Source organism: Salvelinus alpinus, chromosome 9 (assembly GCF_045679555.1).
Source record: "Salvelinus alpinus chromosome 9, SLU_Salpinus.1, whole genome shotgun sequence".
In the NCBI taxonomy this organism is placed as follows: domain Eukaryota; kingdom Metazoa; phylum Chordata; class Actinopteri; order Salmoniformes; family Salmonidae; genus Salvelinus; species Salvelinus alpinus.
In genome coordinates, this window is record NC_092094.1 from 26,958,760 (window position 1) to 26,978,059 (window position 19,300).

The 19,300-nt window shown below is 41.8% G+C and overlaps 1 protein-coding gene across 2 annotated transcripts in view; it reads right to left on the bottom strand.

Moving 5' to 3' along the window:
* The window catches only part of LOC139584562 (excitatory amino acid transporter 2-like), a 61,756-nt gene extending 43,719 nt beyond the window's left edge, over positions 1-18,037 (bottom strand). For both annotated transcript variants that reach the window (XM_071416565.1, XM_071416564.1), the window contains exon 1: positions 17,898-18,037. The gene's annotated coding sequence lies outside the window, so the exon portion shown is untranslated. The remainder of the gene's footprint in view (positions 1-17,897) is intronic.
* Positions 18,038-19,300: the final 1,263 nt, after the last annotated feature.

Here is a 19,300-nt window from a genome sequence, read left to right on the forward strand (position 1 = left end):
AAACCTAGGCTACAGCACCCAACCTCTTGTTGGGACAGGTCACTTCCCATATCTGAGAGACATGTGAGATACAGTGCCTTCAGAAAGTATTCACACTCCTTGACGTTTTCCACATTTTGTGGAACAGCCTGAATTTAAAATAGATTAAATGTAGATTTTCTTTGTCCCTAGCCTACACATAACTCCCCATAATGTCAAAGTGGAACTATGTTCTTCAAAATTTTTACAAATTCATAAATAAATGAAAAGCTAAAATGTCTTGAGTCAATAAGTATTCAAACCCGTTGTTATGGCAAGCCTAAATAAGTTCAGGAGTAAAAATTTGCTTAACAAGTCACATAATGGCGGGCCGGGCGCAGTGCATGCTGACACGGTCACCAGGTGTACGGTGTTTCCTCCGATACATTGGTGTGGCTGGCTTCCAGGGTTGGATGGGCATTGTGGCAAGAAGCAGTGCGGCCTGGTTGGGTTGTGTTTCGGAGGACGCATGGCTCTCGACCTTCGCCTCACCCGAGTCCGTACGGGAGTTGCAGCGATGAGACATGACTGTAACTATTACCAATTGGATACCACAAAATTGGGGAGAAAAAAGGGGTGAAAATACAAACAAATATATATATACAAAAAAAAGAGTCACGTAATAAGTTGCATGGACTCGCTCTGTGTGCAATAATAGTTTTTAACACAACTTTTTAATGACTACTTCATCTCTGTACCCCGCACATAGAATTATCTGTAAAGTCCCCCAATCAAGCAGTGCATTTCAAATACAGATTCAACCACAAAGACCAGGGAGGTTTTCCAATGCCTCGCAAAGAAGGGCACCTATAGGTAGATGGATAAAAATAAAGAAATAAGACATTGAATATCCCTTTGAGCATGGTGAAGTTAATAATTACACTTGGTGTATCAATACACCCAGTCACTAGAAAGATACAGGCCGGAAGGAATAGTGACTTTAAAACAGTTACAGAGTTTAATAGCTGTGATAGGAGAAAACTGAGGATGAATCTTCAACATTGTAGTTACTCCACAATAATAACCTAATTGACAGAGTGAAAAGAAGGAAGCCTATACAGAATACAAATATTCCAAAGCATGCATCCTATTTGCAACAGGGCACTAAAGTAATATTGCAAAACGTTTAGACATTATTTAGTACCACTCTCTATATTTTCAAGCATAGTGGTGGCTACATCATGTTATGGGTATGATTATAATTGTAAAGGACTGTGGAGTTTTTTAGGATATGGAAATGGAATAAAGCTAAGCGCTGGCAAAATCCTAGAGGAAAACCTGGTCCAGTCTGCTTTCCACCAGACACTGAGAAACTAATTCACCTTTCAGCAGGACAATAACCTAAAACACAAGGCCAAATCTACACTAGAGTTGCTTACCAAGAAGACCGTGAATGGCCGAGTTTCAGTTTGAATTAAATCTACTTGAAAATCTATGGAAAGACCTGAAAAAGGTTGTCTAGCAATGATCAACAACCAATTTGACAGAGCATGACATACAAATTAAATAAATAAAGAATCAGCAAATATTGCAGAATCCAGGTGTGGAAAGTTTTAAAATACTTACCCAGAAAATCTCACAGCTCTAACTGCTGCCAAAGGTGCTTCTACATAGTATTGACCCAGGTGTGAGGATACTTATATAAATGATATTTATTTTCAATACATTTGCTAAAATTTCCAAAAACACATGTTGTCACTATGTCATTATGGAATATTGTGTGTAGATGGGTGAGAAAAAAACATATTTAATACATTTTGAATTCAGGCTGTAACACAACACAATGTGGAATAAGTCAAGGGGTAAGAATTCTTTCTGAAGGCACTGTAAATGGTTGCAAGCACACTCCATTCATTTAATTAAAAGGATTGATAAGGTATCAATCAATACAATAACATGGATAGCATACATTTTTACAGCTGTCATGTCAACTCCCGGAGTTCAAAACAGCCTTCAGTGTAAACTGTATGAAAACCTTTACATCTGAACATAAAAGGTGATTATGAGACAACAATTCACACCCCATAAGTGGGCCATCTACACTCAAACCATCCAACCATAAGAAGGCCAAGAGCAGTTCTCATCAACTACTGTAGATTCAGCCACAGGACAATTTTTTTCTTGAGCGGATGGTCCGGGGGCTGGAACATAATTACAAATAATTTGTAGACTGCAAATTGAATGCAAGAAGCCCAAACATATATAATATTTGACTAAAATATAATTTCAAACCTTGCTTACATTTTTGTATTTTATTTAACTAGGCAAGTCAGTTTAGAACCAAATCTTATTTACAAAGATGGCCTACCCCGGCCAAACCCTAACCCAGACAACACTGGGCCAATTGTGCGCCGCCCTATGGGACTCCCAATCACAGCCTGGAATCGAACCAGGGTCTGTAGTGACACCTCTAGCACTGAGATGCAGTGCGTTAGACTGCTGCACCACTTGGGAGTCCACATTTGTCTCTCTATTATGCTGGGAATATTTGGGAACAGTTTCCAAAATTAAAATCACTTGGAGGTGATTTCCTAATGTTTTTACAAAATTGTATGTCCAACAATGAAAAAAAAAAAAAAAAACAGAAAACTTTGGGGGCCAAGTTGGGATATCCTGGCCTAGAGCCTATACTGTAGAAAACCGTGCATCCCTCTCATCAAAGACTAGCTGCTAGCTATTGTATTAGCATGAGAAAAAAGTCCTCACGTGCTGTGGAACAGATACATAGGAAAATGCACATCACAGAAGGCTAACACTTGGAGGGTCCCTGAGGGCCACACACATCTCAACATGAAGTTGAGTTTAGGACTTTTGCGGTTACCATATTACCGCCAAACCTGCAGTCACTGTATTCTCCTGTTATGCCCTCTGGACATGATTTGGTAGTACACAACTTGCTAACAACCATCAGGTCCTAATGGCCTGGTACTCAGGGCTCTATTGTCTCTCTAACCACTCTGACATCAATGCAAATGCATTCAAAAATCACATCAAACACTTATCATCAAAACAGTATATGGCTTTTAAAACTCACATCACTGTGATGATCAGTTTGAAGAAAGAAGTTCAGCAGCAAGTTGAAACTGAGTGTAAAACATGGTTGTTGTGGATGTTGTTTCAAAGCCTAACACAACGAAATAAACAGCACTTTCTAAGGTGATGATTCATTCAAAACACCCATATGAATATTAAAGCTTATGCCTACGCATAGGCTAATATGAGCCCAAGCCCGAAGAAAACCCTGAATTAAAACTATGTTTGTACTGTTATACAATACGTAGCCTACTGCATATTATGCATGCCAGAAAAACATAAAATAAAACTGATTTAAGATGTCTTTGGTAGCCTCTACTCCAAAATTAAACGAATTGGAGTAATCATCTTTGAGTGTGGACTGTATTATTATGCATACTGGATGGACTGGTTACCTTTGTCTACGCTCCAAATGTTCTATCCATGAGTCAGAGAGAGAACGTATAGGCCTAGGCCATGCTGGTGGTTCATTGATTGTGCAGGGCGACTTACATAGTTAGCCTACAATTATATTGCATTTGTATTTGATTTTGAAAAGCCTGATAATAGGGCATTTTTTTATATAGTTAATAGGCTGACACATTACCTTTAGATGCAGAATATCTCACCACCGTGAATTTCCATCGCCTCCTCTCTCTTCTTTATTCCTTTCTCAAGTGGGCTGTCAACAGTTTAGTAGAATATATTTAGCTTGTGAAAACATGTTACTATATCGATGTTCCCGAACAGATTCCACCTGGTTTCCAAAATGAAACACTGGGTACCTGCAGGAATAGGGTTGGAGGGCCCATGGCATACAGAGTTTGGGTGGAATATCACCTTTCACGCAGAGAGAGCATGCTCCTCAAACATTGGTTGATGCGAGGAGTGAAATAAGTGTTGTTATATGTATTCCTCAGCTGCTAATATTAAGCACATGCTCCACTATAAAACTGAAGTAGCCTAACCAGCATCATTGAAAAATGGACCGTCGGGAAAGCGTGTCCTCCATTCGCTATTCGAGTGCATTCCCCTGCACCTATTCCTTCCCATTTGATAATGAGCCATTGTAAATCTAAACTAATTTGATATATTAGTAAAGACAAGTTTAAATTAAGAATAGTCTGATGGGTGAAAATATGATCACTTGATGAGAGAACACCTGTGCAGCCTAAGGCAAGGCACAGAGCACAACCTTTTTTTGCGACTTTTTCAAATCATCAACAGCCTGTAAGTCGCACCATGCAGCCCATATATGTCTTGATTTCTAAGACATTCGTATCTTTCAAAAATAAAGTTGCCAAATAACTCAAAATCTAGCATATACTGTAGGACCTGTTTTAAGTGATCACTTTTACGCTCAACATAGCCACTTCATATGCACACTCGCTCCGGAATGAGAAAAATATCCTTTCTCTTTTATTCAGCTAAGCTTAATTACATTATTTTTTACTATAAAATCATATAATATCAAATAATGGCACGGGACTTATAAGCATATCTTGTCAGCTAAATGAAAAAGCCTACAGCCTATGGCATGGAGCATAGCCAGATACAGTAGCATACAGTAGGCCAACTCATATTCTGTTCTTCTGAAATACATTTTCTTCATATGATGTTTCCAATAATGGATATACTGTATTGCGATGGAGTATTTTAAAATGATTTATTAGACTTATTGAAATGTAGATGTTCCAAAGGCCTGTATCAGTGGCTTCTATGCAGCTTGTATGGTGGAGGGCTGGAGATTCAAAATGCTTTTATGTTAACTAACGGTAAATTACCGTGAGACCGGCAGGCTTTTGCATGACAATAACCAGCTGACAAAATTTCATGACCACAACAGCCCTAGTTGACTTGCAGTTCAACTATGGAGACAACACATTCAGTTGCTTCCATTGCCTCTCCCTACTCCGATTCTATACAATACCCACGGAAGCACAAGATACACTTATCAATTCCAAATGTGTTTAACAATCCTTCTAAAATTACAGGTGGAGTGGGCAAGGTTTAGACAGAGACGGCAGTGGAGTAACATGGTCTACTGTAGGTGGCCAGATGGATAGATACATTAATGCAGGTCCTAATTAACCAGTGCATGGTGTGGTGAGCCAAGAAGCCTGGAACAAAACCCCCTCTGTGTTGGTCAGCGATTGAGGCGAGGCGCTCTTGGAACACGCCAGCCCTGCTGGCATAATGGACCACTTTAGAGGCCTCCAAGTTAGTTCACAGGCCCCAGGGCTGGGAAACCGCTATATTGCAGGGTTCACAAAAGGTTTTTAATTGTTTATTCTGTTTTTTTGTGTATTTTTTCTCTCTCGCCCTCTCTTTCCAAAACTCTTGTCTTTTAGTTCTAAAAAGGGGGCTGACAAACAGGCAATGAAGGGGATTGTTGTGTGTTCCGCTGGAAAAGCAGTGAGGTAAACAAAACGGGGCTGTATGCTCCATCGGCTCGGTTTGGGGATAGGCTGAGGTATGGGGGTGGGAATGGGAGAGGGGAGTACACGAGGGAGGTTGGGGGCTATGGGGTAGGGATGATAGGGAAGTATTAGGAGTTCGGGGGGAGAGGAGTAGGGGTAAAAAGATGGAAAGGGGGGACCTCCGGAAGGAGAGGGAGGTGGGCCCAGGGTGTCGTGGATACTCTTCAGAGTGTGGCCGTTGTCCTTGGTGCTGAAGTTCTCATGCATGTCCCCCTTTTGGCTCCCGGAGTGTCTGAAAGTGATGGAGCTCTCTGCAATTAAGCAGACAAGTGGCAGCTCAGCTCTGTGCTCCCACAGCCCTGGCTATTTACATAGTCAAGAGGGACATTAATGCCCACCGATCCCCCTGAGCTGCACAAAACAGCACACAAACCTGCCTCACAGGACCATTACGGCACTAAATTGAGGATTTGGGGGAGAGAGAAAAGGGAGGAAAGCAAGAGGAAGGAGGGGAGAGATGGAGCGAGGGGGCGTTGATGGAGGAGGAGAGGGGGTGTGTGTTTTCACGATCCGTTTGCTACCGACTTGGACCACAGTGCTTGAGAGTGGTCAGATATTGTTTGTCAGATAATTTTTGTACAGCTCCCAAGTGACTGTGGAGACACCTCTTGTGTTCCCTGCTGAGTGGTTTCACTGGAGGGAGAGAGACAGGATGGCCTAGTGGAACTGGGTTCCTACTGTCTACAATAACATTTACATATATAGGATCTTATTTTGACCAGTTTCTCACAGCAGGAAAATAATCCTGCAGCAACAGGAAATGTGAACTATTGTGTGGATTATCATTAATGGATATTTGTGTAGGTGTTGATACATTTTTAAGTGGAAATTAAAAACTTTAGAAACCTTTTCAAACCTCAAATACACTGCTGTTCAGGACGTTTCCTGCAAAAACAGGGCGATCAAATTAAAATACTACATCTGTATATGCTGAATAGTATAATTTTTTATTTATGGCATTAAACTCCAACAAATCTTCTGTTATCACCAACAAGATATGGTACTCACCAACAGCTTGGTTTGTGTGCAAGAGAGTGAGTGCCAAAAAACAACGCCCACTCTCAATGCTGTGTCCATCTGATGGCCGCTCGGAGCCTGATGTGCTACATATTGGGACAATTGTTCGGATGAGCTCTTCCATTTGTTTTTAATGATTCCTTAATGTGCTTTAATAATGATGATTCTTTTGTTTCCCCACAATGGGGGATTGTTCTCAGTGGCATTGGCCTTGGTGCCAAGAGAAGTAACAAAAAGAGTGCACCCTCCCTGCTGACCTGAATTCCGCTGGAGCGGGTGCCAAGGGGATCGTGGGTGGTTTGGGGTTTGAAGAGAGAGAGGGGGGCAAGCCATTCACATTGCTTCTGTGAATACTAACCACTATAACCCATCCCTGGTCTGTACTAAACCCCCCCAGCCCACCCCTGCCACCCCCTCCATACAAATATTAATCTTGGGCTTCCGTCCTTGATATTTTTAATTGTATTTATTTCACCTTTATTTAACCAGGTAGGCTAGTTGAGAACAAGTTCTCATTTACAACCGCAACCGGGCCAAGATAAAGCAAAGCAGTGCGACACAAACAACAACACAGAGTTACACATGGAATAAACAAACATACAGTCAATAATACAATGGAAAAAGTCTATATACAATGTGTGCAAATTAGGTAGGTTAAGGGAGCTAAGGCAATAAATAGGCCATAGTGGCGAAATAATTACAATATAGCAATTAAACATTGGAGTGAGAGATGTGCAGAAGATGAATGTGCAAGTAGAGAAGGAGCAAAGGAGCAAAATAAATAAAATAAATAACAGTATGGGGATGAGGTAGTTGGATGGGCTATTTACAGATGAGTAATGTACAGGTGCAGTGATCTGTGAGCTGCTCTGACAGCTGGTTCTTAAAGCTAGTGAGGGAGATATGAGTCTCCAGCTTCAGTGATTTCTGCAGTTCGTTCCAGTCATTGGCAGCAGAGAACTGGAAGGTAAGGCGGCCGAAAGAGGAATTGGCTTTGGGGGTGACCAGTGAAATATACCTGCTGGAGCGCGTGCTACGGGTGGGTGCTGCTATGGTGACCAGTGAGCTGAGATAAGGCGGGGCTTTACCTAGCAAATACTTATAGATGACCTGGAGCCAGTGGGTTTGGCGACGAATATGAAGCGAGGGCCAGCCAACGAGAGCATACAGGTCGCAGTGGTGGGTAGTATATGGGGCTTTGATGGGTATCTAAGTCATACGACAGGATGCCTTTCAAGAAAGCACACTTGAAATCTTGAAACCATTCAGTGAGTAGTAAGATTCCACTAAAACTATAGAATATTGAACAATACACAAGTACAGTTGGATCTGACGCAAACATTCTATGTGAGGAAAATGCATGGATTTCTGTGAGTTAGAGTCCATTTTATACACTTTGCAAGAGTTTGTCGCAGACCCTTACAGATATTGATTTAGATGGCTATCTCAATGTTTGTAAGGAAGGGACATTCTACACTGACATTTGATCTGACCTCAGAGTTGGCCTACTTTGCAACTGTAACTTCCTACCTTTTTTGGGCATTTACCGTTATCAGCTAACCTACAAATTGTAAGTCAATTCAATTTCACTAGCCATTACTATAACATTCAGCTAAGGCAGACTACTGTAAAATATATGCCTAAGGGAAACATGTCTATTTTTCTGCAAAAGGAAAGGATATACAACATTTCAGCTACAGTGCTGTAATGTTCTACAGTAAGACATGTTCTATGTGACAACTGTCCACCTGTGTACTTTACCCCTCTCCTGAACACCAAACAAGGGAAGTTAAAAACTTCTTGTCAATAGGGGGGCGCTGTTTTCACTTTGGAAAAAATCATGCCCAATTTAAACGACCTCGTACTCTATTCTAGATCATACAATATGCATATTATTATTACTATTGGATAGAAAACACTCTCAAGTTTCTAAAACTGTTTGAATTATATCTGTGAGTAAAACAGAACTCATTTGGCAGCAAACTTCCAGACAGGAAGTGAAAATTCAGAAAATGGGGCTCTGTGTCAGGGCCTGCCTATTCAACTAGCTTATATTTATCGATATACATGCACTTCATACGCCTTCCACTAGATGTCAACAGGCAGTGGAAGGTGGAATGGGGTGTCTAGCTTGATCTGAGGTCGAACAAGAGCTTTTGGAGTGGCAGGTCAGCCATTTTGTCAGTTTTCCAAGGCGCGAGAAGGACCTCGACATTGCCTTCTGAAAAGCGTTCGGTTTACACCGCGAATATCTCCGGCTCTGATTTTATTTGATACATATTAGAAAAACATCATAAAGTAGGTTTTTTCAACCGAGTTTCATCAGTTTATTCAACATTTATTGGGACTTTTGGAGTTTTCCGTTCTTTGCGCCAAGAGAGGGTGGGAATGTTAGTAACATTGGCTAGCATTGTGGCGCGAATTCGACAGAAGAAATGGACATTCTAAAACCAAACAACGATTTATTCTGGACCAAGGACTCCTTGTACAACATTCTGATGGAAACTCAGCAAAAGTAAGAAAAAATGAATGATGTTATTTCGTATTTCTGTGTAAAATATTGACTCCTATTCTCCGCCGTGTTGGTGAGTGCTGTCTCACAATAACGCAAGCTGTATGTTATGGTAAAGTTATTTTAAAAAATCTAGCACAGCGGTTGCATTAAGAACCAGTGTATCTTTCATTTGCCATACCACAAGTATTTTTATGTAAAGTTTATGATGAGTTCTTTGGTCAGATTAGGTGAGTGTCCAAAATATCTCCGGACATTCTGGGAAAATGTTGCTACATATTCACAATGTATAACCACGATTGCAGCGCTAAATATGCACATTTTCGAACAAAACATAAGTGTATTGTATAACATGATGCTATAAGACTGTCATCTGATGAAGTTGTCCAAAGGTTAGTGATTAATTTTATATCTTTTGCTGGTTTTTGCGAAAGCTACCTTTGCGGTGAATAAATGCGTTTGTGTGTTTGGCTATTGTGGTAAGCTAATATAATTCTACATTGTGTTTTCGCTGTAAAACACTTAAAAAATCGGAAATATTGTCTGGATTCACAAGATGTTTATCTTTCATTTGCTGTACACCATGTATTTTTCATAAATGTTTTATGATGAGTATTTATGTATTTCACGTTGCTCTCTGTAATTATTCTGGCTGCTTCGGTGCTATTTGTGATGGTAGCTGCAATGTAAAACTATGATTTATACCTCAAATATGTACATTTTTCGAACAAAACATAAATGTATTGTATAACATGTTATAAGACTCTCATCTGATGAAGTTGTTTCTTGGTTAGTGACTAATTATATCTCTATTTTGTCGGTTTTGTGAAAGCTACCTATGCGGTGGAAACATGGTGAAAATATGTGTGTTTGGCTATTGTGGTTAGCTAATAGAAATACATATTGTGTTTTCGCTGTAAAACATTAAAAAAATCGGAAATGATGGCTGGATTCACAAGATGTTTGTCTTTCATTTGCTGTATTGGACTTGTGATTTCATGAAAATTATATTATATGATATCCCTGTCCCGTTAGGCTAGGTTATGCTAGTCAGCTTTTTTGATGAGGAGGATCCCGGATCCCGGATGGGTATCACTGAAAGGATAAAACCAAAACAGCTTGTTTGTGTTAGCGATAGCTTTATCACACTATATTTAGAAGAATTGTGAGCTGTAATGCCATTCATCTTTCCTAGAAGCACAGTTTAGGATAATTAGGAAAAACTTGAAAGCAAGTCTCAAGAGATTCATTATTCAAAACAGAATCAAACTGCTGAGAGAAGGTGAGGAAATAGCAAACAGTTATGAAAAACACAATTGGGACTAGATTCTTTCCTACACAGGCTATCCACAGGGACCCAGAATAAAATATATTCTAAATGAGAGAAAATGTTTTTCGCTATGACCAGCGGAGATCTATCAGCGTGCCGACCATGGGCAGGCAGGCAGGCGAGTAGGCAGGCAGGCAGGCAGGTCGGTAGACAGGAAGGCGGGTAGGCAGGCTGGTGAATGCCTGTGTGTCTGTTGTGGTGCAGTCATACAGAGGGAAAAGGAGCGAGGAAAGAGGCTTTTGCTTGTGCAACCCTTGGGAAAGGGGTATCATTTTTTCTCAGGGAGGACTACAGCTGCAAAAATAGCAAGTATCCTTTAGAAAAGGGAGAGTCATAAAGCAGATAGGAAGAAAAGTAGCGTAGAGTGCTAGAGATAAAGGGAAGAAAGGTGTCAGTGAGGGAAAAGGAAGAAAGTAAAAGAGAGGGAGAAAAAAGGAGAGATTGATTGATGAAATTGAAGGACCAGGGGAAGAGTGAGAAAGACAGAGAAGGAGATGAGGAGAAACAGATGGGATGATGAAGCAGGGTGACCAGGGAGAAAGAGAAAGCGACAGGAGAGAAGAGACATAGAGTAGATGGAGAGACAGAGGGAGAGACAGAGAGATAGACATGGGAGATTAGAGGGAGAGAGAGAGAGATAGGCACGGGAGATTAGAGGAAGAGACAGAGAGATATACAGGGGAGATTAGAGGGAGAGACAGAGAGATAGAAAGGGGAGATTTGAGGAAGAGACAGAGGGATAGACAGGGGAGATTAGAGGTAGAGACAGAGCGAGAGACAGGGGAGATTAGAGGAAGAGACAGAGAGATAGAAAGGGTTGATTTGAGGAAGAGACAGAGTGAGAGACAGGGAAGATTAGAGGAAGAGAGAGAGATAGACAGGAGAGAGTAGAGGAAGAAAAACAGAGTTTGACAGGACAGGGGAGGGAATGCGATACAGTATATGCAGGGGAGAGGAAAGGGAGATATAGAGAGAAGAGGGTGGTGAACGGTGAAAAGGGAGTTGGATTATACTTTGGCAGTTTCTGCATGTTCCCAGGAGGATTATTCAAGAGCTAGATGCTACAGAATGCTAGCGAGCCCACAGTGAAGCCCGTGCTTCTACACCTGCATTACTAGCTGTTTGGGGTTTTAGGCTGGGTGTCTGTACAGCACTTCGAGATATTAGCTGATGTACGAAGGGCTATATAAAAAATAAAATTGATTGATTGATTGAAGCCCTATGAATGGAAACACACAAACACACACACACACACACATACACATACAGTGGGGCAAAAAAGTATTTAGTCAGCCACCAAATGTGCAAGTTCTCCCACTTAAAAAGTTGAGAGAGGCCTGTAATTTTCATCATAGGTACACTTCAACTATGACAGACAAAATGAGAAAAAAAAATCCAGAAAATCACATTGTAGGATTTTTTATGAATTTATTTGCAAATTATAGTGGAAAATAAGTATTTAGTCAATAACAAAAGTTTATCTCAATACTTTGTTATATACCCTTTGTTGGCAATGACAGAGGTCAAACGTTTTCTGTAAGTCTTCACAAGGTCTTCACACACTGTTGCTGGTATTTTGTCCATTCCTCCATGCAGATCTCCTCTAGTGCAGTGATGTTTTGGGGCTGTTGCTGGGCAACACGGACTTTCAACTCCCTCCTAAGATTTTCTATGGGGTTGAGATCTGGAGACTGGCTAGGCCACTACAGGACCTTGAAATGCTTCTTACGAAGCCACTCCTTCGTTGCCCGGGCGGTGTGTTTGGGATCATTGTCATGCTGAAAGACCCAGCCACGTTTCATCTTCAATGCCCTTGCTGATGGAAGGAGGTTTTCACTCAAAATCTCACGATACATGGCCCCATTCATTATTTCCTTTACACGGATCAGTCGTCCTGGTCCCTTTGCAAAAAAACAGCTCCAAAGCATGATGTTTCCACCCCCATGCTTCACAGTAGGTATGGTGTTCTTTGGATGCAACTCAGCATTCTTTGTCCTCCAAACACGACGAGTTGAGTTTTTACCAAAAAGTTCTATTTTGGTTTCATCTGACCATATGACATTCTCCCAATCTTCTTCTGGATCATCCAAATGCTCTCTAGCAAACTTCAGACGGGCCTGGACATGTACTGGCTTAAGCAGGGGGACACGTCTGGCACTGCAGGATTTGAGTCCCTGGCGGCGTAGTGTGTTACTGACGGTAGGCTTTGTTACTTTGGTCCCAGCTCTCTGCAGGTCATTCACTAGGTCCCCCCGTGTGGTTCTGGGATTTTTGCTCACCGTTCTTGTGATCATTTTGACCCCACGGGGTGAGATCTTGCGTGGAGCCCCAGATCGAGGGAGATTATCAGTGGTCTTGTATGTCTTCCATTTCCTAATAATTGCTCCCACAGTTGATTTCTTCAAACCAAGCTGCTTACCTATTGCAGATTCAGTCTTCCCAGCCTGGTGCAGGTCTACAATTTTGTTTCTGGTGTCCTTTGACAGCTCTTTGGTCTTGGCCATAGTGGAGTTTGGAGTGTGACTGTTTGAGGTTGTGGACAGGTGTCTTTCATACTGATAACAAGTTCAAACAGGTGCCATTAATACAGGTAACGAGTGGAGGACAGAGGAGCCTCTTAAAGAAGAAGTTACAGGTCTGTGAGAGCCAGAAATCTTGCTTGTCCGTAGGTGACCAAATACTTATTTTCCACCATAATTTGCAAATAAATTCATTAAAAATCCTACAACGGGATTTTCTGGATTTTTTTTCTCATTTTGTCTGTCATAGTTGAAGTGTACCTATGATGAAAATTACAGGCCTCTCTCATCTTTTTAAGTGGGAGAACTTGCACAATTGGTGGCTGACTAAATACTTTTTTGCCCCACTGTAAATGCACACTCTAATTTCTCATCTTTGCTTTCCTTCCTTCTCTCATCTCAACCTATACTGCATATTTTACTGTCTCTTTCTTTCTATTCTTCCCTACCCCCCACACCCCCTCTCTCGCTATCTCTCTTTCAGTAGCAGTCTTTCCCAGGTCTGGCTGTATCTCAGAGAAGCAGCAAAGAGAGAGAGAGTTTGACTACCCCTGACAGGCAACAGGTAACAGATGCCTGATGTCTAGGAGGCTGGCACTGCCCTGCAACCCCCTCATGGCCTCACCCTCTCAGCACACAGAGCTACGCCTAGCATCAAACAGTGTCCCACTGTCTCTCTACCTCCACCAACCTCCAACCCACCACCACCACTGTCACCCCTCCGCCCATTTATCTCCTCTCCTCCAAATAAAATACCTGATAGATCACTCTGTGTACCCTCTACCTCCCTCTCGCTCTCCCTGTCACCATCTCTCTCTCTCTCTCTCTCTCTCCCTCTCTCACTTTCACTCTCTCCCTCTCTAACTTTCTCTCTCACTTTCACACCATCTCTCTCACTCTCTCTCTCTCCCTCGCTCCCTCTCTTTCTCTCTCATATATACATTTCTCTCCTCTGCTGCCAGAAAATGAAAGTGTATCACTTCCCTCCATTCTACCTGAGCTCTATTACCAAGTGAACACACACACACACACTCAAATGTGAGTAATCTTTGTGCCATGTGAACGAGCCTGGCTGTTAAAACAATAAGAACACTTTGTTGTCTACCCCATGTGGAGAACCTAGTGTTGATGTTAATGTATAGTCTTTCTTTAACAACATCTGCACCAGCGTGAAAGCCGTTTCATTTATTTTAGTTATTTCTTGTTTATTGGTTATCTCCAATCCACCATCTGGCCTTTCCCAGTCTATCAGCCCTTAATTTTCCAGTGGAATTCCTCCCCTCCTACTTCCACAGCATCACAGGGGAAGGCACCCTTTTTTCAATTAGAGTGGAAAAGATTTGAAAATATTAGCTGGATAACTGCTATATTTCATATCTTGCAATATATTAAAGAGCGATCAATTAGGGCAAAAAAAAGCATATATTATTGTACGTTTTGGTTAATTTGAGCAGCTACTCCCTATTCCTCCCATATTCCCAATGTGCCTTCGTGAGCTCATTTTATATCTCCCTTGTCCCCTACACGTGTTTACCCCTCCCAGAAGCAGAGATTGAAGAAACACACGCAAACACATGCCCCCCCCCCCCCCCGCCCCACACACACATACTGTACATAAACATGTCTTCAAAGATGTTTGAGATAATAGATTCTGTTTAATATTGTTTTGGCTTTGTCCACTTAGATCAGCATCACTCCAGGGTTTAACCTAGTGCGTGTGTGTGTGTGTGTGTGTGTGTGTGTGTGTGTGTGTGTGTGTGTGTGTGTGTGTGTGTGTGTGTGTGTGTGTGTGTGTGTGTGTGTGTGTGTGTGTGTGTGTGTGTGTGTGTGTGTGTGTGTGTGTGTGTGTGTGTGTGTGTGTGTGTGTGTGTGTGTGTGTGTGTGTGTGGTCTTGTATTACTATCCTTGTGGGTATCTGAACTCCCCATGTCCCCACAAGGACAGTTTAAGGGTTAGGTTTAGAATTAGCGTTCGGCGTATATGTATCTTATTGGGTTTTCTGTTGTTCCTCTACAGAGGCAACGCATAGAGTAATCTAGGAAGGATTCTGGATAATCTCCCATAGACTAATAATCTCCCATAGTAATCCAGATCCTTTTCCCAGGTTAACAGACTAGCCTCAGACACTCCAATCAGACCAAGAGAGCCCTCTAGGAAATCACAAGATCAAGGAGGACTGGACAGCTCCTTCTCCTCCTCTGGTTTTTCACATGGAGTCACCAATATAGACAATACAAAACAACAAGGAGATTAGATAAGGATTTTGCAATTCCATTAAGTCTATTTCTGCATTCAGGGAGTACAAATACTGGGGAATACTATGACAAACATAATGTGAGTCTCGTCCTTAGAATCATTCTCACAGAAACACATTCATATAGATTATTGTAAATGGCTGTTGACACTCGAGACAGTCCCTTGCGAGATACACACATGTTTGTGTGCACAGACCAATCCTTTCCAGATACACATATACATGAAATGGCACACTGTGCCTTTGAGCGTGCATTAAGCTCCCCCTGAATGTCTGCTGTGTATTCATTCATGTATGGCAGCAGCCAGCGAGTGCTGCAGTCTATGAGAGCAGCCTCCGGGCTCAGGACAATACATGGACCCTTTCCACTTTCCCCTCCATATTCTCCCTAAAATTACGCGGCCATCATTTTTCCAGATCCTGGCCTGAAGATACAAGCTCCAGCAAGCCACTGTCCCTACAGACTGACTCCCACTGGAGGATGAAACATTAACTCAAAATCTTCTACATGCATTTATCAAAGCCCCTGAAGGCCTGACAGACACCTCCACTCTGCCCGGCTTCGACCAAGCGGTGATCACCCAAGCGGTGATTGATGTTGCATCTGGAAACATGTCCTCTGGTTGTGTTCAAACGAAAGGCTGTCAGAGTAATGTGAACGCAATCAAGTGCCAAGAGAGTATGTTTCCATGGAGACGTGTGTGTGTGTGTGTGTGTGTGTGTGTGTGTGTGTGTGTGTGTGTGTGTGTGTGTGTGTGTGTGTGTGTGTGTGTGTGTGTGTGTGTGTGTGTGTGTGTGTGTGTGTGTGTGTGTGTGTGTGTGTGTGTGTGTGTGTGTGTGTGAACCCCCGCGGCCGCATTGATTTTGTTCGTCAATGTCACTCAGATATTATATAAACATGGCATAAGTAATGGCAAAATGTGTAGAATTGCAGGAATTAGCATTCAAAATGCTAAAGTGTCTCTCCACCCCATGGCAAAATGGGTAGAATTGCATGAAATGTGTTATGCAATTGCACAATTATCTCTCCACCCCATGGCAAAATGAATTATATTGCAGAAAACTTTATTTAGAAATGCAACATGTTCTCTATGCACCATGGCAACATGTGTATAATTCCAGGAAATGTTGTTTTTCTCCACCGTTAAGAAGAGGGGGTCACTAAAATGTTTTGCCCATGAGGTGGGGGGGTCCCCAACCAAATCTTGCGTGCATGAGTGTGCAATTGAATGAGGAGGTGTGAAGTGATTGGTTCAAGGAAGGGGTGGTAAATGGTAAATATATAGCACTTTTGTGTGTGTGTGTAAACCCTGGAATGAGTATGTGTGTTCAAACTTTTGACTGGTACAGTACAAGTCAAAAGTTTGGACACACCCATTCATTCAATGGTTTTTCTTTAGTTTTACTATTATTACTATTGAGATAATGCCAAGAGTGTGCAAAGCTGTCATTAAGGCAAAGGGTGACTACTTTGAAGAATCTCAAATATAAAATATATTTTGACTTGTTTTACACTTTTTTGGTTACTACATGATTCCATATGTGTTATTTCATAGTTATGATGAATTCAATATTATTCTACAATGTAGAAAATAGTAAAAATAAAGAAAAACCCTGAAATGAGTACATGTGTTCAAACATTTGACTAGTACTGTATATATATATTGATTTGATGGCCGCCAGTTTCCCATCCTTTGGCTAAAGTAACAACAGACCAGGTAGGCTCCGAGAAACCAAAGCCTTTATAACTCATAGTCAATGCAAGATAACTCTGCTCACCAAACACAACCGATATGGCCATGTAGTAGACTACTTATTAATAGCTCATTGACAACTGATAAGATACTGAACACCGATAAGATACTGAATGACCGCTAGAAGAGCTCAGGCATAAAACACTAAAACAAACTTCCCATCAATGATCTCTCTTCATTGTTCTCTATGTCTCGGGTTGAGTAAGACCTGGCAGGCTACCTGCCACACACGTGGGAATGCTGCGCGGCGCAACAGATATGATGCAGCTCGTGCAAGATGCGCGATATGGCACAGAGGTATGGAGCCGTGGAGACGTTTGGTAGAAGGATTATATTAATGCAATTTGAAGCCCAGATGCACAACATACCATGACGTAATTACCACACATTGTCTCCAAACATTGGCGACTCACTATTAGACTAGATGAGAGTGTTTTATGACAGAAACACATCTTGAATTATAGCTTTTAGTTGCAGGTTAATCCTTTATTAGGCCTATATAAAAACAATGTGAAGACAATGTAACAATTGGCAGATGTATTTTGGAGTCTTAAGGGAGTGCAGATTGATGTGCTGCCTAAAATTGACTCCACATGCACCTGTTTAGCCCACGCGCGTAATGTGAAGTGCAGACCATTGTTTAAGGGAGGAGCGCGCTCCAACACTGTTCCTGACCATGCCATTATAAATGCAGTATATGGGCGTTTGGACCATATGATGGCTGACCACATTAAGACTTTACTTTAAGTAAAGAAGCATGGACATAATAAGAAGAATAAGAAGAATCATGATTTTGACAATAATTATAATAATGATAGTAATTAGCCTATAATCAAATAATCAGGTAGGCCTATATCATTCATTATCGTGGGCTGATCATCATAATTATAATTTGTCATTCATGTATTACTAGTACTGCAATTATATTATTATTTTTATCCCCTTTAAAACGCTCATGTACTGTAAACATGTAATGTACATGCATAATAATCGCCTCTCACCTTTTTTTTCAATCACGGAGTTATTGGAAAATAAGTTTCAGTCTCTTCTTTTCCCTTCTCGGGGTCTCGCGCATCCGCTTCAGAGACGTTCGACCACTGAAATGCCGAGCCTTCAGTGTGCCAATGGCAGAGCGAGCGCAGCAGCAGAAACCAAACAGACGGATTTCTATCACAGTAATCCGTGGAGCTCCGGTGCTCAACAATCCGACTGAATGAGCTCTGCCTCACTTCGCTCTCGCGCGTTCACTTTCCCCACCTCCCCTCCTCCTGTTCACCCCTTTTCTTCTCTGTCTCGTGCTTTGGAATGCTGCTCCTAGTTGGTTGACGGTACAATCTCGACGCCCCCCACCTATATATCTATTTAAATGTTAAACAATTTTACCTTCATATAACACACTCACAAGCTATTGTGCATGTGTTTGTTCGTGTGTTTGTTGGAGGGGTGTCATTATTTGGTCAGGTGTAGTCATTGTGTGTACCTCTAACGAGTCACAACCCCGGATCCGGGATCCCCCCCATCAAAAAAGCTGACTAGCATAGCCTAGCCTAAAGCCACAGGGATATCATATAATCAAATGTTCATGAAATCACAAGTCCAAGACACCAAATGAAAGATACAGATCTTGTGAATCCAGCCATCATTTCCGATTTTTTTAATGTTTTACAGGGAAGACACAATATGTAAATCTATTAGCTAACCACGATAGCAAAAGACACAACTTTTTTTTCTCCACCATTTTTTTCCTGCATGAGCAGCTATCACAATTTCGACTAAATAAAGATATATATAGCCACTAACCAAGAAACAACTTCATAAGATGACAGTCTGATAACATATTTATGGTATAGCATATGTTTTTTTTGAAAAATGTGCATATTTCAGGTATAAATCACAGTTCTACTGTAACGATCTGAGTGTCGGGAGGTGCGAAGTCAGACGCAGGAACAGCAGAGCTTCAATATGTTGAGTCTTTTAATACTCAACTTGCAAACACAATGTCCAACACGGACGTACTGGGTGTCACACACAACGGTCCAACGACACGATAAACAAACCCAGTCCACAATAATAACATCCACTCCCGAAATCCAAAAGCCACAATGAAACAATCCCGCACAAAGAAGCGTCCGGGCTGGCTGACTAATAAAGCCACACTAATTAACAATTAACTGAACACAGGTGATACAAATAAACACATAAGGAGGGGGAGGAAAAAGAGTCAGTGGCAGCTAGTAGGCCGGTGACGACGACCGCCGAGCGCCACCCGAACGGGAAGGAGAGCCTGCCTCGGTTGAAGTCGTGACAGTACCCCCCCTCTGACGCGCGGCTCCCGCAGCGCGCCGACACCGGCCTCGAGGTCGACCCGGAGGACGAGGCGCGGGGCGATCCGGATGGAGGCGAT